Raw genomic sequence first — 22,502 nt, 5'->3', positions numbered from 1 at the left:
TAAACCAGCCTTTTTGAACACCAGGAGGTGATACTGCAGACTATGTGGAGTGTACATGACTACCTGCCTCCCTGTTCTAAGAACTCTATGCCACTTTGGGAGTTTGGGCAGCCAAATTCAGATGATGGATTTTACATCTTCCTAAAAAAAACCAGGAAATATCAGGATTTTCCAAGTATTAACTAAAATTAACTGGAGTTATCTGGCTAAATGAATGCCCAGTGTTTCATAATAGGAGTCTGGAAATAGGTTGAAGACATTACTGGCATTTTGAGTGGACTGGTCTTCATAGTGTGTCAGTGTGCTATGCATTGGAATTGATTAGCTTCCCTGCCTACAAAATACCGAAGTGCCACCAGTCTCCATGATGGTCATGAGAAGCCCTCACTCTTCCAAACTTTCCCTGGGGGGACAGGGGACACTAAAAAAAATATGTTTTTTTAATAGTATTACTAAGCAGCACAGTTTTGTTTGTTTGCATAAAGATCTTGGAAAGGTTTGAAGATGTGGGTCAGTAGAGTGTTTTCCTAATCTATGTAAGGCCTTGGGTTAATTTCCAGCACTGAGGAAAGCCACACCCAACTAAGTCTTAGACATATGCATTCATAATGTAGCATAGTATAGTAGTCAGCTTTTCATTGCTGTGGCAAAATACCTGAGGGAAAAAACTTAGAGGAAAGATTTATTCCGACTTTGGCTTTGGAGATTTCAGTCCCAAGATCAGCTAGCTCTATTGCTTTGAGCCTGTGGTGAAGGGGAGAAGATCAGCTCATCTCATGGTGTCCAGGAAAAGAGAGGGAGGAGGGCAAGGGAAGAATGTGAACAAGCATGGAAGAGGCCGGAGAAAGATAAAAGTCCTCAAGCCACGCCCCCAAGGACCCACTCCCTTCAGCTAGGTCCCACTTCCTACAGTTTCTTCCCACCTCCCAGAATTGCCATCATTTATGACTCCATCAGTGGATTAATCCACTGTTGAGCTTAAAGCCGTTATGATGCAGTAACCTTCCCAAAGGCCTCACCTCTGAACCCTGCTTCATTGGAAGCAACACATGAACCTTTGTGAGATGTTCCAGTTGCACACTATGTAACACATAGATTAATTCAGAATGGATTTAATAAAAAATGAAAAAACAGTATTGGGAAAAAAAGTTTGGAAAGATGGTTCAAGGGAAGTACATTGCCAAGAAAGAAAGGGTGAGGTGCAAAATGCCTTTGCAACTAGTCCGTTGTTACGCAAGTCTGCACCAGTTCTTTAGTTCTCCAGTTCTGTGGGTGGCTCTTTTTCTGAGAGGTGACAAATGGAGAGGCCCTGAGATGGAGGCAGAGTTGTAGGGAGGTGGGGGTAGTGAGAGAGCAGAGGAAGAAGAAGGCATGAAGAAAATATTTGGATTGGAATGGAAAGATGGAAGACAGGGAGGGGATGAAAGATGAAAACAAAGAAACTGGAGATTTTGCGTGGAATTATTAAGTTTACAGCATTGGCATTTCTGGTATAATTCTGGCTTCTACAGATCTGGAACTTGCAAGAGAAGAATGCTCTGAGATGATTACATCAGTTAAAAACCTTTATGTGTATGTTACATTATAACATCCATTTAGGTTTCAGTTTCAAAAGACTGTGTCCTTCTGGGTGCTCAGCCAGCAATTTAGGTACAGTGTAACCTTTTGCTTTCATTATGGCTTGTAGGCCAGATCATCCATTTCCTTTATACTAAACTGAGTTGTTGAAAGTGTTCGTTTTTTAGTCATCTACATGTTCCAAAAGTAGTGCAGTGCTTTATTGGAAAAGCTAAGCATAATTAGCCAAATGTGAACCAAAATTGGCCAAATTAAATGTTATTAAGTAAGATGTGCAATTAGAGGAAAATTTTGAGAAATATGAACAGATCTCACTGTTATCAGCCACTACTACTAAATGTAAACTTGGTTTTGCACCAAGGCTTAATTAAGTATGTTTCTGCTAATGCTTCCCTAACCTTGTAAATTAATTTTGAAAACATTTTCGTGAATATCAACAGATTTTTTAGCCTTTTCACTAGTTGTACTCTAGTAGTATTGTTTTTATCCAGTGAAAGTCTTGTTTTTATCAAAGCCCATTTCTCTGAGCAACCAGTGTCCCTTTCTCCTTGTCTGATTTTCTAATCTTGCTAACTCCGAGCATAAGTAGACGTTACCTTAGTCAACCACATGACTAAAGAGAGGGCATAGTTCCTGAAAGTTTTCTAAGGTATGAGGGTGAGGAGTAGTATTAAACCTTTTCAGGAAGTAGAATGATGCCTTCTATCAGTTTTGCAAATGAACAGACCCCCAAGCATTTAAGAATTACTGTTGCAGGCAGACAGCTTGCCCTCAATAGAGATTGTTCGCTGCTACTTAGAATTTCTTTTCATTTAGGGTATCTGAGCATACAGAAAAAAATAGCAAATTTGTGTATTCATTCACCAACTTTATCAGATTTTAATATTTTGCCATATTTGCTTCAGATCTGCTCCCCACCGGGGATATGGGGGAACACTTCCAAGTAAATTTAAAAGCCCTCTTCCTATCCTTCCACCTCCCACCCCCACCTCTGGATTTATTTGTACAAAGAGAACAGGAGGACACCAGTCCCCATAGACAGGGGCTCAGGGGTCACACCAGTCCTTTTGTCCTCATATTCACAGAACCTTTTACTATGGAGTCTTCCCAGGGACCTGGGCACCTTAGGGGGCAGGAGCTGGAGATGGAGATGGAGCTGATACTGGAGCTGGAGTTGCAGCCTGGGTCTTGGCTTGGGCTTGGGTTTTGGTCTTTGGCTGGCAGAGCCTGTGATTCCCTGGCCATGTAGGCACAAGCACACTTCCTGAGCTTGGGGTGGGCAAGTGAGGCAAGGTGATCAAGCTTTACCATCTTGGGCTTAACCTCCTTAGACTTTACAAGGGTCTTGATAGCCTCGGCATCTGCACTCGTGGTCTTGGTATTGTTTACCTGCATCTTTTTCAGGCCCTTCTTTTTTAAAAATTTTTAAAATTTGTTTTAATTAGTTACACATGACAGTACTATTTTGCACTTTGATGTATCATACATAGATGGGATATAACTTCCCCTTTTTTTTGAGTGTACGTGATGTAGAATCACACTGGTCATGCAGTTACATATGTACATAAAGTAATAATGTCTATTTTATTTTACTATGCTTCCTACCCCCACATCCCCTCCCCTCCCCTCCCCTCCGTTCACTTCCCTCTACCTAGTCTAAGGTAACTATTCTTCTCTAGGGTCCTGCCCCCTTTTTTTGTGAATTAGCATCTGCATATTAGAGAAAACATTCAGCCTTTGTTTTTTTGGGGATTGGCTTATTTCACTTAGGATGATATTCTTCAACTCCATCCATTTCCTGGCAAATGCCATAATTTCATTCTTCTTTAAAGCTGAGTAATATTCCATTGAATGTATATACCACATTTTCTTTATCCATTCATCTATCAAAGGACACATAGATTAGTTCCATAGTTTAGCTATTGTGAATTGAGCTGCTATAAACAATGATGTAGCTGCACTACTGTAGTATGCTGATTTTAAGTCCTTTAGGTATAAACCGACGAGTGGGATAGCTGGGTCAAATGGTGGTTCCATTCCAAGTTTTCTAAGGAATCTCCATAGTGCTTTTCATAGTGGTTGTACCAATTTGCTGTCCCACCAGCAGTGTTTGAGTGTACCTTTTTCCCCCCACGTCCTGGCCAACATTTATTATTGTCTGTATTCTTGATGATTGCCATTCTGACTGAAGTGAGATGAAATCTTAGTGTAGTTTCGGTTTACATTTCTCTAATTGTCAGAGATGTTGTATATATGTTTTTCATATATCTGACTATAGATTGTATTTCTTCTTCTGTGAAGTGTCTGTTCAGTGCCTTACTTAGCCCATTTGTTGATTGTGTTATTTGTTTTTTTGGTATTAGGTTTTTTGAATTTTTTATATATCCTGGAGATTAATGCTTTATCAGAGGTACATGTGGTAAAGATTTTCTCCCAAAATCTTCTCTCCTCACGTTGTAAATTATTTCTTTTGCTGAGAAGAAGCTTTTTAATTTGAATCCATCCCATTTATTGATTCTTGATTTTATTTCTTGAGCTTTAGGAGTCTTCTTAAGGAAATAAGATCCTAGGCTGATGAGGTGAAGATTTGGGCCTATTTTTTCTTCTATTGGGAACAGGGTCTCTGTTCTAGTGCCTGAGTCTTTGATCCACTTTGAGTTAATTTTTGTGCAGAGTGAGAGATAGAGGTTTAATTTCATTTTGCTACATATAGATTTCCAGTTTTGCCAGCACCATTTGTTGAATAGGCTATCTTTTCTCCAGTGAATGTTTTTGGCACCCTCATCTAGTATGAGATAACCATATTTGTGTGAGTTTGTCTCTGTTTCTCTATTCTGTATCATTGGTCTACAAGTCTATTTTGGTGCCAATACCATGCCATTTTTGATACTGTAGCTCTGTAGTATAGTTTAAGGTCTGACATTATGATGCCTCCTGCTTCACTCTTCTTGTTAAGAATTGCTTCAGCTATTCTGGGTCTCTTATTTTTTCAAATAAATTTCATGATTGCTTTTTCTATTTCTATGAAGAATGACATTGGGATTTTAATTGGAATTGCATTAAATCTGTATAACCCTTTTGATAGTATGGCCATTGGACAATATTAATTCCTCCTATCCAGGAGCATGAGAGATATTTCCATCTTGAGGTTTTCTTCAATTTCTTCCTTTAGTGTTCTGTAGTTTTCATTGTAGAGGTCTTTCACCTCTTTTGTTAGATTGATTCCCAGATATTTTATTTTATTTTATATACTTTTTGAGATTATAGTGAATGGAGTAGTTTTCCTAATTTCTCTTTCAGTGAATTCATCGCTGATGTATAGGAATGCATTTGATTTATGGGTGTTTATTTTATATCCTGCTACTTTGCTGAATTCATTTATTAGTTCTAGAAGTTTTCTGGTGGAATTTTTTGGATCATCTAGATATAGAATCATGTCATCAGCAAATAGTGATAGTTTGAGTTCTTCTTTACCTGTTCATATTCTTTTAATTTCTTTCTTCTAATTGCTCTGTCTAGAGTTTCAAGGATGATGTTGAATAGAAATGGTGAAAGAGGACATCCTTGTCTTGTTCCAGTTTTTAGAGGAAAAGCTTTCAATTTTTCTTCATTTAGAATGATGCTGGCCTTGGGCTTAGCATATGTAGGGTTTACGATATTGAGGTATGTTCCTACTGTCTCTAGTTTTTCTAGTGTTTTGGATATGAAGGTGTGCTATATTTTGTCAAATGCTTTTTCTGCATCTGTTGAGATGATCATATGATTCTTGTTTCTAAGTCTTTTAATATGATGAATTACATTAATTTATTTCCGTATGTTAAACCAATCCTGCATCCCTGTGATGAACCTCACTTGATCGTGGTGCACTATCTTTTTAATATTTTTTGCATATGATTTGCCAGAGTTTTATTGAAAATTTTTGCATCTGTTTTCATCAGGAATATTGGTCTGAAGTTTTCTTTCTTTGATGTGTCTTTGTCTGGTTTTGGTATCAGGGTGATATTAGCCTCATAGAATGAGTTTGGAAGGGTTCCCTCCTTTTCTGTTTCATGGAATACTTTGAGGAGTATTGGTGTTAATTCTTCTTTGAAAGTCTTGTAGAACTTGGCTAAGAATCCGTCTGGTCCTGGGCTTTTTCTTGGTGTGTGGGCTTTGGATGGCATTTTCTATTTCATTACTTGTAATTGATCCGTTTAAATCATGTATGACCTCCTCATTTATTTGGGTAGGTCATATGTCTCTAGAAATTTTTCAGTGTCTTCTATATTTTTTATTTTATTGGACTATAAATTTTCAAAATAGTTTTTAATTATCTTCTGTATTTCAGACATGTCTGCTGTGATATTTCCTTCTTCATCTTGTATTTTAGGTCCTTCTTATGCTTCTTGGCAAAACATATTTCTCAGGAACTTGGGGTGTACCCCCTTAAGGGATTCATATTTTTGTGTTTGGGGTTTCCTGATGCCATTTCTGTGCCATTTTCAGGATTGGTTATGTAATGGTATAGTTCTTGGACTTGGCCATGTCTGCACTGTAAGCCACTGCCCTTGGAGTATTTGAAACCAGAAGAGCTCTTCCTATTCTTTTTAACATCCCCTGATATTCCTTCTTTTTCTCTCCTACTCTATAGGGAACCTTTGATCTGACTTTGGTATTTATCATGCCCATATTTTGTTTTGCTTTTTCTTTATGGCTTTGCTATTTCCTGTATATTTATGTGTCTCTAAACAATACATAATATTATTTCATTTGTTTTGACTTTATATAAATTGTATCATACCATATCTATCCTTCATATAACTCTGTAACTTTTTTCTTCTTTTGCTTAAATTTTTGAGGTTAACCCATGTTGATATGTGCCTTGTTTGTTTTCACTACTATACAGTATTCCATTAAATGAATATTTCACAGTATATTTATCAGTCATTCTATTGAATATTTGAGATATTTTCAGTGGTTTCACTGTTAAACAATTTTGCAGTTTACATCCTTATATACATCTTCTTTTGCACATGTATTAGTGTTCTCTAGGGTATATATCACTAGGAACAAATTGCTGTGTAGTAGGACACACGTACCTTTAGCTTTACTCAGTATAGTAAATTTACTCTTCAGAGTGATTATGCTGATTTATATCCTTACTAACTAGGTATGAGAGTTCCTGTTGTTCCACATCCTCAATAAAACTGGATATTGTCTCAGCTGTTCCTTGTTTACTGATTAATTTAAAGACAACAATGTACTTGGCAACCATATCAAACATGCAGTCAGATGCAAAAACTTGATTTTTTTAAATACCAGTATTCCTCTCTTTAAAGGAATTATTTCACTTTCTGAGTTACAAATCCAAGATAACTATAACATAGCTTTTTTGTTCATTTTTTCCCATTAGAGAAATTTGGAAAACAATTACAAAAATGAAAATTAAAAATTCTACCAGATATAGCCAGTGTTGGCATTTTGCTATATATTTCCTTTTAATTTGAACATATATTAGGTATATATTTACTTTATAATTAGATTGATACTGAATTTGCATTGTATATCACAATTTCACTTAAAATTATGACATTTTCGTGCCATTGAGTATTATTTGAAAACACCATTTTAATAGCGATATTACATTTCTTTGGGTAAATGTGTTAGTTTAATCATCCCCTCATTGGAAATGATTTGGGTTATTAGATAATATTGGAGCGAAAAAAATCTTGGTAAATAAATTTTCATCTGAGTTTTTTCCTTTGGAATAGATTTCTAGAAGAGGTCAGTGAATGTTTATGGACTTAGATTGAATAGATTATAAGCAGAACATCCAAGAAGGAAAAAACATTAAAAAGAGAGGAAAACAGAACATGCTTCAGAATCATGATATTCAGTAATTCAACTTCTCTAATATTTGAATTAAGGGGTAAATCTGTCATCTTCTCTGAATTTGGAGACCCTTCTTTTATTAGGGACATTATGAAGAGGAAAACTCTACTGTGAACATCAGAGAGTTGGTTGTATATTGTAGTGTTTAAGGATTATACAATCTAAGGCAGTGGAAGGGATTTTAAAAATCCAAATTATCTGGTATTCTACTTATTGCAGAGTTTGTGACTTGAGTGTCTTTTTTGGAATATTTCATTGAAGTAGACTTCTAATCTTGATTTTACCCAACATTTAACCCCAGATAACCCATTGTCATACAAGGCAATCTGCTTGTTTATTGGACAGCTTTGATTAGTTAGATTCTCTTCCTTCATATATACTCAGATTTGATTTTATATAATCTTCATTATTCTTTTGATTTGTTTTATAATGAAAGAATTCCTTGGCTGGGGATGTAGCTCAGTGATAGAGTTAATGCTTAGCATGAAAAGGTCCCCTGAATCCAATCCCCAGCACCAAATGGCTCCTGCAAATAATTCTGTAACGATTTCAACTATTACCTTCTGCAATTAATATGAAAAAAAAAACATGTTTTTTACTTACTTTTAAAGTGCTTGTTTCCTTTCACTGTATAATTTAGTTTTATCCTGTGTTTATAGTGAAAATTATGTAAGTGAGTATTGATAGGATAGAAAAACTTGCCACATATTTTTTACACTTAGTGAATAGAAAACTTCCAGAGGGTTTAGGCATTACTCATTATTATTTTTTAGAAGTTGCATACAAGAAATGGTTTGGGTATATACAATCCTCTTTTTTATTAATTGTAACAATCACATTTTATTTCCTCCCTTCACCTTCCCACCTTTGTTTGGTTTCAAGTTGTTCTATATCTCATTTAATCCTTGTAAACTAGTATAGTAGATATTTACCTCATTTGCCAGATAAGGCTGCTGTAGCTCAAAGAGTTATTAAAGATCCTTCCTGACACATAGCTATTAAAAATCTCTCTAACTAGTTTATAAGTCTGTTTTCCTAACTTTAATTATATTAATTTCATCATAAAATTATATGTATTTCTGTTCAAAATATATTCATGGCCTTTAAATACTCAATTTTGTATCACATTGATAGTATGAATGTCATTACTGGAAGCATATTGCTTCTGCTTGCTTCCCTTTGGTAATCCCAGATGCTTTCTTCTTGGTTTGGGTACATCAAGGATTCCTTCCCATGATGGCCTTTCCCCTAGGCCCCAGTGGGGCACCTTCCTGCTTCTGGGGGAACTGAAATACAAAATGAGAAAAGGGTAACAAATGCGTACATGATTTTTTTTCCCTGCGTATTATCAGACAAAGTGTTTCATAAAGGAGCATGTTTATACAGCTGTATGCTTTAGGGATAGTGGGAAAAGTCTGAATTTTTATAACTTGGATATCTTTTATAGCAAAGGCAAGTAACACACTTACTTGATGGATTCGGAATGTGGAAACCCAATCTATCAGCCCTGGGATAGGAATCCTTGTGTTTATGGTCACTTAGGGATTCAGATATGTTATCTCAGTGAACTCCAGGCCAGAGGTCTGAGAACCAACCAACTAATGGACCTGCTGAATACGTGATTTAATGACTCTAGATCAAGCTGTGACTTAGTGATGATGAGGTATATATTTTGTGTGTATTTTTATGAAGTTGCTAGGGGAAGGAACAGAGTTTAATGCTTGGTTTTGTTGACCTTTGGTATCACTTTTATCTTGTAGTTCTATATAACTACCTTTGCTGAATTTTCAAAAGGCTGCAGTCGAGTGATTTATAGATAAGAGCTCATTCAGTAGTTGCACAAGAAGAATCCATATCTTCAAATGTGGGTGACGTAAGTTTACTTCAGACAGGAATGAGTTCATTTCTTTAAAGAGATAAGAACAGAATATGTGTCTTTGCTAGAGTCATAATAATATTTAAATTCAGAACTTTTGGGGGGGCAATGGAATTAAGTAACAAGGCTCTTGAGCCTCTTAGAAATTGTTAGGAGTTTTTAGTCAGGTCTCAAGGGAGCAAATCTGTTTGTGCTACTATAACAAAATATCTGAGAATAGAAAATTTGTAAAGAACAGATTTATTTTTTATAGTTTTGGAGGTTGAGAAGTCCAAGATCAAGGTGCTTACAGATTTGTTGTGTGGTGAGGGTGCAGTCTGTTCTTCCATGGTAGTGCCTTGAATGCTGTATCACATGGCAGAAGACAGGGCAAAAAGGGAACTCCTTCCATCAAGTCCCTTTATAAGGGCACCTAATCCCATTTGTAAGGGGAGAAACCCTTATGGCCTCATTATCTCTTAAAGGCCCTACCTCCTAATACCATTAGAATGGCAACAACTGCAGAATTTTTTTTTTTTTTAAGAGAGAGAGAGAGAATATTTTTAAAAATATTTATTTATTTATTTATTTATTTTTTGGCAGACACAACATCCCTATTTGTATGTGGGGCTGAGGATCGAACCGGGGCCTCACACATGCCAGGCAAGCGCGCTACCGCTTGAGCCACATCCCCAGCCAGTCAACTGCAGAATTTTGAGGAGACATTTTCAAACCATTAGCAAGCACCAATTGTGTGTTTGTAGAACTCGTCTCAATATAAGCATTCCTCAGTATATAAAATGGCAGACATCTATGGAGAGCTAATTTGTATTAGTCAGAGATAACAATACCTTATTCCTTATCTCAAGGACCTTGTAGGGTAGCTGGTGAAAGACCAGGTGTGTCAATATACAAAAAGGTTTCTGTGGTAAATGCTAAAAGTGAGCCTTCAGTCAAGTGTGGTCCAGAAATGTAGCCTACAAAGGGTAGAATTTAGTTATAAATGAGCTGTATTACTACCGAAAACATTTATATTCCAAAGTATCACCAAATCTCAAACAACACAGCTTACACATAAATTAAGAGGAAAATGATGTTCTAAATTAATTACTACAATAAGCTGTCACGGCATGTACACTGCAATCTCAAGACTTGATGATTCCAGAGCTCTCCTTCAAATTGCAGAAGTATTTCTGTCAACAAAAATCACTAATTTACATAATTGTTTGTTGGTTCCAGCACTTATTTCCATCACTGTGATGTTTCTATGATTGTATCTTTTACTAGTTAGTAGTATAAATAATCTGCATAATCTGCCTCCTCTGGTCATCCCGACAATTAAACAATATAAAAATACAACATGCCTAGCACAATGCTTGGTTAAGACAGTGCCATCATTAATGTTAACTATTGTTTTTCTTACTCATGAAATGTTCAGTACTTTACATAGGGCCTGACATATAATTAAATCTAAGTAAATTCTAATAACACATCTTATTGCTTACAGAGGGCTTTAACATACTGCTTAATCTCAGTGTGGTGGCCCATCCACAGCAATTTGGAAGATTGAGTCAGAGAGATTGCAAGTTCAAGGCCAGCCTCAGTTACATAGCAAGTCCCTAAGCAATTTAGCAAGATGTGTCTCAAAAAAAAAAAAAGGCTGGAGATGTAGCTCAGTGGTTAAGTGCACCTGAGTTCATTCCCTAGTACAAAAAAAAAAAAAAAGTGTAAGTATTATCCTTCCAGCTACCTTTAAGGTAAGAATTACTCCTCTTTTACTTATCCAGGAATTGAATGTAAATCTATTAGTCAGATTTCCTGACTGACTTAAGCAGATCAAAAAACTTAGTAAAAGATGGTAGATAGCACACAGAATCACCAGAAGAGTTCTGGAATCATTTTGGGTTAACTAGTTAAGTATAATGACTGAAATCATGCCATAGAACTGAGCCACCAGACAGTGCTGGCTATCTGTAGAGATTGGACTTTGCCACAAGTCTGCTTCTTTTGCTGCCCCAGAAGCACTATGCTAGAAACTGCTGTTACCTGGGAATGTGCCTGGTGGGAGGTCTCTGTTTTGCAACATTTGCTCCCCATTGAGAGTCTGGGGTGGGTAGATAGATTAGTGGAATTTGTATGCTATCTGCAAGGCAGGTAGGGAAAAAGAAACTTTGGTCTTTTAACTTAGTGTAGTAGGCCAGGAGGCTCCCATATGTGACAGTTGTCTTTGTTGTCAGCTCTTTGGGTCTTAACTCTATAGAAGGCATACTTTGTTCATATTTCCTTTTAATTGGAAGTAACCTGTATGGAAGTTGAAATTATTTCCCTTACTATTAGACTTCATGTGTGGAAAAATTAGGTTCTTTTTTTTTTCCTAAAATCAATTTTGTTCTTAGAAATTGTCTAAATTCACAGTATTGCCTTGGCACTTTAAGCCACTCATAAGTGAAAACTTCCCATCTGATCAGGGCATTTTCTCAAGTGTAAACAATCTTGTGTCCTATTATTCATTGGAGCTCAGGGTTTGTAACCCCTCAAGGAAACCATGAGTTAACACCTGCAAGAAGGGTGATTCCTTTGAGTAAGAATATTCTTGGCATTAATATTGCATGTTTTCTCCCCATCCTTTTCTAGTACTTAATTTGTTTTACTTAAAGTGGGCCCACATGATGCATCTTTGCTGAGAATTTCAAAGAAAAAAATTCAAGTCCCTAATGTGATTACTGTTGGCTCTATAAAAATAGTCCCCTCTGTTTTATAATTAGCCCTAGTGTGCCTCATACAGTCTGTATTTCTAAGAGGTTGTGTGTAATTCAAACTGCTGTAAATAGAATTGCTATTAAGTGCCAAATTGTAAAAGAACATTTTCAGTTCCTTAAAGAAAACTCTTTAGAGAAAAAGAATCCTTTGTTCCAAACAACTTTATCTGGTTTGGGGGTGTTGATGTTTCAACAAGTGGAGAACACCTGGGTTTTGTGAGAGCCAGCTGCCAAATTGGGAGAACCTATGTGGCCCGTTTTTACATACTGGCATTCATTTTTCTAGATATGAGGCAGAGTGGGTTCTCTGCCTTCATTCAATGAGAGCTGTTGAAAGATTTTTTCATTGAAATTGTGTATGTAATGTGATGTTTGTTTTCATACTAAGAGTGAAGATTTTTTGAATTTAAATACATTCCTTTCTGTATGGCTAGAGCTGTAGCTCAGTGGTAAAGCACTTACCTTGCATGTGTGAGGTACTGGGTTCCATCCTCAGCACCACATAAAAATAAGAAGATACTGTGTGTTCATCTACAACTAAAAAAAAATACATTCCTTTCTGTAAATAATAATTTTGGGGAGGGTACTGGGGACTTAACTGAGGGGGACTTGGCCACTGAGCCACATCTCTAGCCCTATTTTTATTTTAGAGACAGGGTCTCACTGAGTTGCTTAGCACCTCACCATTGCTGAGGCTAGTTTTGAACTCATGATTCTCCTGTCTCAGCCTCCAGAGCCACTGGGATTATAGGCATGTGCCACTATTCCCAGCTCTGTAAATAATTTTGAATTAGTCTTGATTTTGTGTTAAAAGAAACATGGCATTAAAAGTGTAGATTAATACTTCATCCCCTTCCCTTAAAATATGACATTTGGAAAGTTTAGATTTTTCTCTTGTTTTCCAAGAAAAAAAATGGGACTTTTTTTTTCTTTATCCATCCTTTTGAAAGTTTTCATTATGTTGCCTGTTTATCATAATTTTCTCCTTCTCCTCTCCTCTTTATTAGAGGGGTATCATGGAATACTTTTGCTTAGCAAAAAATTAAAATCAGTCTTCTGACCTTATGTAAAGTATATAGAACCTGAAATTTATCATTTTAATCCTTGAGCATACAACTCAGTGGCATTAAGTATATTCACATTGTTATGCAAAGTCATGGCTGTATAACTCCAGTATACTCTTTAAGGGCACATCCCCAAAGACCTAACTTTCTCCCACTAGATCCAACCCCTTAAAGATTCTACTACTTCTCAGTAGTGCCATAGGCTGGGGAACAAGCTTTTAAGATATGGGCTTTTGGGGCTAGGGTTGTTGCTCTGTGGTAGAGCACTTGCCTGGCATGCGTGCGGCCCGGGTTCGATCCTCAGCACCACATACCAACAAAGATGTTGTGTCCACCGAGAACTAAAAAATAAATATTAAAAATTCTCTCTCTCTCTCTCTCTCTCTCTCTCTCTCTCTCTCTCTCTCTCCTCTCTCTCTCTCTCTTTAAAAAATAAAATAAATAAATAAATAAATAAATAAATAAATAAATTAAAGATATTGTGCCCATCTACAACTAAAAAAAAAAAAGTTCTGGGCTTTTGGCTGGGCATGATAGTACACACCTATAATCCTACCAACTTTGGAGGCTGAGGCAGGAGGATGCAAGTTTCAGGCCAACCTGGGCAACTTAACAAGACCCTGTCTCAAAATAAAAATTAAAAAAGACTGGGGATGTGGCTCAGTGGAGAGCACCCTTGGGTTCAATTCCCAATATTTCCAAAAACAAACAAAAAAGATGTGGAACTTTGGGTGGCATTTAAGGTCCAAACTACAGCAGTTATTGTGACTAATGCTCTGTGAACACTGGTATAAAAATATCTGAGTCCCTGCTCTCTGTGCTTTTAGTTCTTTTAAGTTTATAATTAGAGGTAGAATTGCTGGATCCTATGGTAATTTTATGTTTATCTTCTTCCAGGTTTTTTTTTTATTGTGGTAAGATACACCTAATATAAAATTTATGATTTTAACAATTTATAATTCTACATTTCACTAGTAATAAATACATTCATATTGTTCTGCAACTATCACCACCATCCATCTTCGGAACTCTTTTCATTGTATAAAACAATGTATCCATTAAACAATAGTTCCCCATTTCCCCCTCCTCCCAGGCCTTGGCAACCACCATTCTACTTTCTTTCTCTATGAATTAGACTATTCTGTATGTCTCACAGTATTATGTATACATACAAACATATATAATGGGATATTAGTCAGTTTTAAAAAGGAAATTCCTTTTTAAGGATTACCACATTTTGCTTATCCATTCATTCATTGATGGTAATTTGAGTTACTTTTGGTTTTAGCTCTAGTGAATAATGTTGCTCTATAAACATGAATGTACAAATATGTTTGAGGCCCTGCTTTCAATTCTTGATGGGTAGATACTTAGAAGTTGAAATGGCTGGATCACAAAGTAATCCTGTGTTAATTTTTTTCTTTCCTTTCCTCCAGCAACTATACAATTTTGCATCCCCACCAACAGTGAAGATGTGTTCCATGTCCATGCCAATGCTTTGGTGTTCTTTTTTGGGGGGAGGGGCAGTAAACATCCTATGAATATGAGATGGTATTTCATTTTAATTTTGAATTTCATTTTCCTGGTGATCTTGAGTGTCTTAGCCATTTGTGTATCATCTTTGGAGAGTGTCAAGTGCTTTTCCTGTTCTTGAAATGGGCTTTTTTGGTTGTTTATTGTTGAATTTTAGGAATTCTCTATATATCTTGGGTAATAATGTCTCATCAAATACTGGATTTAATTTTTTTTAAATAAGAAAGAATGGGCTGAGAATGTAGGTATGGTAGAGTGTTTGCCTAGCATGCAGAAAGCCCTGGGTTCGATCCTTAGCACCACAAATAAATTTCCCGTTATGTAGGTTGCCTTTTTACTCTGTTGATAGCATCAACATTTTAAGTTTTTCATAAAGTTCAATCTGTTTTCCTTTAGTTGTCTTTTCCTTTAATGTCATATCTAAATAGTAATTGAAAAATTCAATGTCTTGAAGCTTTTGCCTTACATTTTCTTCAAAAGGAAACTATAGTTAAAACAATAAGAGTTTTATTATTTAGGTCTTACTTTAGATCATGAATCCATTTTAAATTAAAAAATTTTTTTTTATTTGTACCAGAGATTGAACCCAAGGTGTTTACCCAATGAGCCATATCCCCAGCCCTTAAAAACAAACAAACAAAAACAAAACTGTTTTTTTTTTTAAATTCTGAGACAGGTTCTCAGTAAGTTACCTAGGGCCTTGCTAAGTTGCTGAAGCTGGCTTTGAACTTGCAATCTTCCTGCCTTAGCCTCCCAAGACACTGGGATTACAGGTGTTAGTGAGCCACTGTACTTGGCTAAATTAATTTTTATATATGGTGTTAGGTATAGGTCCAGCTTCATTCTTTTTCATGTGCACATTCAATTTTCCTGGCATGATTAGTTGAAACAGACTTTTCTTCCCAGTTGAATGGTCTTAGCACTCTTGTCAAAAATCATTTGATTGGGCTGGGGTTGCGGCTCAGTGGTAGAGCACTTGCCTAGCATGTGTTGGACGCTGGGTTTGATTCTCAGCACCACATAAAAATGAGTAAAATAAAGGTGTTGTGTCCATCTGCAACAACAACAAAAAATATTTTTTAAAAATCATTTGATCATATTTTCAAGGGTTTATCTCAAGGATCTAAAATCCACTTGTCTTTTTGTCTGTGTTTATGCCAGTGCCACACTGTTTTGATTACTGCAACCTTGTAGTAAGTCCTGAAATTAGAAAGTGAGACTCCTCCCACTTTGTTCATATTTTTCAGTATAGTTTTGGTTATTCAGGGTCTGTTGAGATTCCATGAGACTTTTAGGGTAGGTTTCTTTATTTCTTAAAAAAAAGTCATTGAGATTTTAATAGTGGTTCTATTTGATTGTGTTTGATCAGTTTGGGTAGTATTGACATCTTTTTTTTTTTTTTTAAATCTTTGTTTTATTTATCTATATGTGGTCAAATCCAGGGATTCACACATGGTAGGTGAGCACTCTACCTCTGAGCCACAACCTCAGCCCTAGTATTGACATCTTAATATTAAATCTTCCAGTCTGTGAATATGGGATATGTCTCCATTAGTTTGTTTCTTTTTTTTTTTTTAAGGTTAAAGTAAAATTTATTTATTTATTTTATTGGTTGTTCAAAACATTACAAAGCTCATGACATATCATCTTTCATACATTTGATTCAAGTGAGTTATGAGCTCCCATTTTTACCCCAAATACAAATTGCAGAATCACATCAGTTACACATTCACATTTTTACATAATGCCATATTAGTGACTTTTGTATTCTGCTGCCTTTCCTATCCCCTACTATCCTCCCTCCCATTTCTGTAAGCAATGTTTTACAGTTTCATTGTACACATTTTTAAATTCCTTTGTTAATTTCTAAGTATTCTGTTCTTTCTGATGTGACTGTAAATGGAGCTTGTTTTCTTTCTTTCTCTCTGTCTGTGTGTGTCTCTGTCTCTATTTTTCTCTTTCTGGTGCTGCTAGGGATTTAATCTAGTGGTGCTCTACCTCTGAGTTACATAGCAAGCTCTGGTTTTTAAATTTTATTTTGAGATAGGGTCTCACTAAGTTGCCAAGGCTAGCCTTGAACTTATGATTCTCCTGCCTCAGTCTCCAAAGTTTCTGGGAGTAAATAGAGTTTTCTTAATATCCTTCTTGGATTATTTGTTATTAGTGTGTAGAAATGCTACTACGGGGCTGGAGTTGTAGCTCAGTTGCAGAGAGCTTGCCTAGCACCTGTGAGGCACTGGGTATGATCCTCAACACCACATAAAAATAAATAAAGGTATTGTGTCTATCTATAACTTAAAAAATTAAAAAACAACTTATTTTGACTTTGTATCCTGTTACTTTAATGAATTCATTTATCAGTTCTAACAAGTATTTTTTAGAATCATTAAGTTTTCTACTTATAAGATCCTCTGTGAACAAATTATATGTATCATATTATAACATATATAATATACAACATATATTTCTTTGTCCTCTCCAATTTGGATGCCTTTCATTTCTTTTCTTATTTAATTCTAGATACAATGGTAAAGTACTTTATTGAATAGTAGTGGTGAAACTAGGCATTCTTTCTTTGTTACTAAAATTAGAGGAAAAAATTTAGTTTTTTTTAAATTTTTACTTTTTCTTCTTAGTACCTCTTATATGGTAGGCAAGTACTGTACCAATGAGTTACATCTCCAACCCTAGTTTTTATCATTGAGTATAATGTTTTCTGTGATTTCCCATATCTGGCTTTTATTATGATGAAATAATTTCCTTCATTTATACTTTTTTGAGTTTTTTTTTAATCAAGAGAGAATATTGAATTTTGTGTTTTAAAAAAAACTTTCTCTGCATCATTTGAGATGATCTTGTGTTTTTTTCTTTCCTTCCCTTCAGTCTTTTAATGTAGTGTATTAGAAGATCATGATATGTAATCCTTATATTATGCTCCTGAATTTGATTTGCTAATGTTTTGTTGAGGATTTTTACATCAGTGCTTATAGGTATATTGGTGTGTAGTTTTCTTATAGTGTCTTTGTCTTGCATTGTTATCAGTGTAATAATCTCCTCACAGGAGAGGTAGGGAGTATTCCCTCCTCTTTGGTTTTTTAGAGAGGTTTGAGAAGAATTGATGTTGTTTTTAAAATGATTGATAGAATTCACCATGAAACAATCATGTCCAGGGCTTTTCTTTGTTGGGAGATTTTTGATTAGTTAATCAATCTCTTTACTAGTTACTGGTTTATTCACATTTTCTTTTTGGTTTAGTCTTGCTAGTCTCTGTTTCTAGGAAATTTGTTAATTTCATCTAGATTATCCAAATTATTTCTATACAGTTATTCAGACTGTTTTCATAAAGTCCTTTTTATTTCCAAAGAATTGGTAGTAATTTTCCCACTTTCACATCTGATTTTCATAATTTTAGAGTTGGTGTAACTCAGTGGTAGGAGGCTTGCCTAGCATACATAAGGCCCTGCATTTGATCTCCAGCACCACCATCCAAAAGAGAATGATTTTAGTAATTGGAGTTTCTCTCTCCTTTTTCCTACTTCCTCTAACAAAACTTTAACCTTATTGCTCTTTCCAAAGAATCAACTTTGATTTTTGTTGGTTTTTCTCTATTATTTTCTATTTCTTATTTTGTTTACCTATACTTTAAGCTTTATTATTTCCATCCTTCTCCTAGCTTTGGGTTTAATTTATTCTTCTGTTTCTAGTTCTTTAAGTTGTAAAGTTCAGTTGCTGATTTGAGTTTTTTCTTGTATAATGTGAACATTTTTACGTGTAAATATCTCCCTTATTCACTATATCCTGTATGTTTTGGTATGTTGTGTTTTCATTTTCATTTATCTCAAAGTATTTAAAAATTTCTGTTCTCATTTCTTCTTTGATGCATTAGTTGTTATAAGAGTGTGGTATTTAGGGCTGGGGTTGTGGCTCAGGGGTAGAGTGCTCACCTACCATGTGTTAGGGTTTGATCCTCAGCACCACATAAAAGTAAAATAAAGATATTGTGTCCATCTGTAACTAAAAAATAAATATTTTTTAAAAAGAGTGTGGTGTTAAATTTTTACATATTTGTGGATTTTCTGATTTTCCTTCTGTTATTGATACCTAATTCCATCTCATTATAATAGAAGAAGATACTTTGTATGATGTTTTTAAAAAGCTATTGAGACTTACTTTGTGGCCCAATATATGGTCATATTCTGGAAAATATCCCATGTGTTCTTGAGAAAAATGTGTATTCTGTGATTGTAAGGTATAATGTCTGTTTGGTTAATGTCTGTTAGATTTAATTGGTTTATTGTATATTTTTCTTCTGTTCTGTCTGGTTTTTCTCTCCAGTATTGAGAGTGGGCTATTGAAGTCTCTAATTATTGTAGAACTATTTCTTCCTCCAATTTTGTTAGTTTTTGCCTCAATTTTTGATGGTCTGTCATTAGGTTTGTAAGCATTTATAATCTAACATTCTTGCTATATTGAATCTTTTACTAACATGTGATGTCCTTTTTTTTCTATAATCTTTTTTGAGTTAAAGTATATATTGTCTGATATCAGAACAGCAACCCTATTGTCTTTTGGTTACTTTTTGTATGGTGTGTTTTCCCCCACGCTTTCATTTGGGAATTGAACCCAGGGTGCTCAACCACAGAGCTACATTCCCAGCTGTTTTTTATATTTTATTTAGAGACAGGGTCTTTCTGAGTTGCTTAGAGCCTTACTAAGTTGTTGAGGCTGACTTTGAACTCAAAATCTTCCTGCCTCAGCCTCCCTGGGTGCTGGGATTATAGATGTGCACCACCACACCCAGCTGTTTTACACTTTTGACAGTTTAGTTATAATATGCCTTGGAGAAGACCATTTTTGTTCAGATCTATTAGAGGTCCTTTAAATTTTTTGGACCTGCATATTCATGTCTTTCCCCAAATTTGGAATGTTTTCAGCTATTGTCCCATTAATTAGGTTCTCTATTCCTTTTCCCTTTGCTCCTCCTTGTGGAATACTACCACTGCAAATATTTGCTCACTTAGAAGTGTCCCATAAGACTTTTTTTTTGTCCTCTAGAAAAAAACTTCTTTTTTCATTTTGTCTGGTTTAAAACACCTATTTTTAAGCTCAGAAATTGTTTATTTTGTTTGATCTGTTTTACTGTTGAGCATCTCAGCTGTATTTTTTTATTTCATTTATTGAGTTTTCAGTTCCAAATTTTCTCTTAGGCTCCTTTTTCCTGTCTCTGTCTCTGCTGAATTCTCATTCAGATCATGAATTGTCTTCCTAATTTCATTGAACTGTCTGTATATTTTCTCATATCTGGTTGATTTCCTTAAAATCATAATTTTGAATTCTTCATCAGGAAATTTGTCCTTTTTCTTTCTATGTTGCTATAGAGTTTTTTTTTTAAAGAATCATATTATCTTGATTTTTTATGTCCCTATGTTGATATTTTGTATATGATGGATCAGCAGCTTTTACTGATTTAATATGGTGACTTTCACAATAAAAAACATTCTTTTAGTGATGTGTCCTAAGGTTTTGGTTTCTTGGGTTACATGGTTTTGACTCAGGTGAGCACAGTGTAGTAGTGTCTGTGTGGCTTCTTCAGTTATATAATCAACATCACTTAGGCCTGAAGATACCTCAGTGGCCTAGGCTGCAGGAAGTTGGGGGATTGCTTTACTAGCTGGGATGCAGCTCTCTTAGATTGGGTGGGTTTATGTGCAGTGTTTCTATCTGCTAGTGTAAGATACCTGTCAGATTCTGTGGGTTGCATGTGCACAGTGCTGCTTTACTGGACCTGTGCAGGCAAGGCACAGCTAGCATATCAGAGGAGATGATGCACCCATAATTTTAAGAGTTGTGCAGGGGTGGGTCACTCTAGTGGGCCCAGGTGGGTATGATGTAGTGTGCCTGATGAGGCAAGGGGTCTGTCAGTGCTTGGGAACCATTTGGGGCATGCTGTACTGTGGGCTCAAGTGGTGTGCCCAGTGTCTATGAGGGTTGTCCAGGTGTCTTCATTGGGACTCAAGGCTTCTTGTTCAGGGTTGGCTGCCCAGCTGCTTGTGAGGGCTGAGGGAAGTGGGAAAGTCTACCCATCTGCTTCCTAGGGGTCTGGGCAGGCAGACCAAGCCACTCATGGCAGACTGCTTAGGTGCTTCAGAGGATTGTGGGTGAGGCCACCTGGCTTCCTAAGACCTCTCCAGGCCCAACCACTCAGGGCTTGTTGCCTGACTGTTGTTGCAGAGTTGTTAATCTCCTTGACAGCATTTTTGTGATTAGGGAGCAGAAAACAGATTCCTGATATATGCAAGACAGGTTCCCTTTTGCCCACTCTGGTTCAAGCAGGCTGTATTCAAGCTGCTTCAGGAATACTTGCATAACTTTCTGTATGAGGCTGGAAGATTTTGGATGGGTAGCTACTACTATGCTAAAAACTGAATTTGACTGAAATTAACAAGTTACTGTATAAGCCTTCCCTTAGAAATTTCAGTCTTATTGCAAGATCCTAGAATTCCAGATGTGTTCTAAGTCCTGAAAGAAAATAACTGTTAACCAAGACTGCTATTTCCAGGAAAGCTTTCATTCAAAATTGAAGAGCAAATAAAAACCTTCCAAGATAAGCAGAAACTAAAAGAATTCATGGAGCTGGGTTGTGGCTCAGAGCACTTTCCTAGCATGTGTGAGGCACTGAGTTCCATTCTTAGCACCACATAAAAATAAGTAAATAATTTAAAAAAAGGTATTGTGTCCATCTACAACTAAAACAATTTTTTTTGTTTAAATTCATGACAACCAAACCAGAGATATAGAACTTGCTTAACAAAATATTCCATACAAAAGAAGTAAAAAACAAACCCCAGAGTTCACAAATAAACAAAACTCATTTGAAGCATAAAGTGTAAGCAAATGAGAAGCAGGACCAAATTAAACATTCTAAATCAAAATAGCAGGAATTAATAAACATCTATCAGTAATAACATTGACTATAAATAGTCTCAACTCTCCAATAAAAAACATAGGCTGGCAGAATGGATTCAAAAACAAGACCCAATTATATGTTGTTTGTAAGTGATGTACCTAACAGGCAAAGACAGTCACAAGCTGAAAGTGAAAGAATGGAAATTGATATATAATGTGAATGGAACCAAAAAATAAGGCAGGAGTATCTACTCTTATATCTGACAAAGCAGACTTCAAACCAAAATTAATCAGAAGAAACAAAGAAGGTTACTTTGTATGATAAAGGGACCAATCCAACAAGAAGATAAAACAATAATAAATATTTATGTCCTAAATGTGTGTGCAACTAATTACATAAAAGAGACAGTACTCAACTTGAAGCCTCATATAGACCCTAGTACATAATACTGAATGCTCTCATCATTAGATAAAGTCATGTAGACATAAACTCAGTAAAGACTTTTTGGACCTGAAAAATATCACAGATCAAGTGGACTTAATAGACATTTATAGAATATTTCATCAAATAACAGCTGGATACACTTTCTTTTCAGTAGTTCATGGTATGTTCTTCAAAATAGACCACATTTTAGGCCACAAAGATTAAAACAAAATCAGTATAATTCTTTGTACCTTATCAGATCATGATGGTATGAAATTAGAAATCAACATGACAAAACCATAAAAAAAATGATAGGACACATGGAGATTGAGCAATATACTTTTGAATGATGGGTGATAGAAGAATCATCGGAGAAAATAAAATTCTTAGACTCAAATGAGAATAATGATATGAGATTCAGAACCTCTGGGATACTTTTATAAAAGCAGTTCTAAGAGAAAAGTTTATAGCTATGAGTGCCTACATAAGAAAATCTGAAATATCCAAAATAA

The 22,502-nt window shown here is 35.6% G+C and overlaps 1 protein-coding gene and 1 pseudogene across 3 annotated transcripts in view; one reads left to right on the top strand and one right to left on the bottom strand.

The window, feature by feature from the left end:
- The window catches only part of Borcs5 (BLOC-1 related complex subunit 5), a 120,189-nt gene that overhangs the window by 57,033 nt on the left and 40,654 nt on the right, over positions 1-22,502 (top strand). The window lies entirely within an intron of this gene.
- Positions 2,673-6,102, bottom strand: LOC113197088 (large ribosomal subunit protein eL29-like; annotated as a pseudogene).

Source organism: Urocitellus parryii, chromosome 5, assembly GCF_045843805.1.
Source record: "Urocitellus parryii isolate mUroPar1 chromosome 5, mUroPar1.hap1, whole genome shotgun sequence".
NCBI lineage: Eukaryota > Metazoa > Chordata > Mammalia > Rodentia > Sciuridae > Urocitellus > Urocitellus parryii.
The sequence above is the reverse complement of the archived record's forward strand: the minus strand, read 5'-3'. Positions and strand labels throughout refer to the sequence as shown.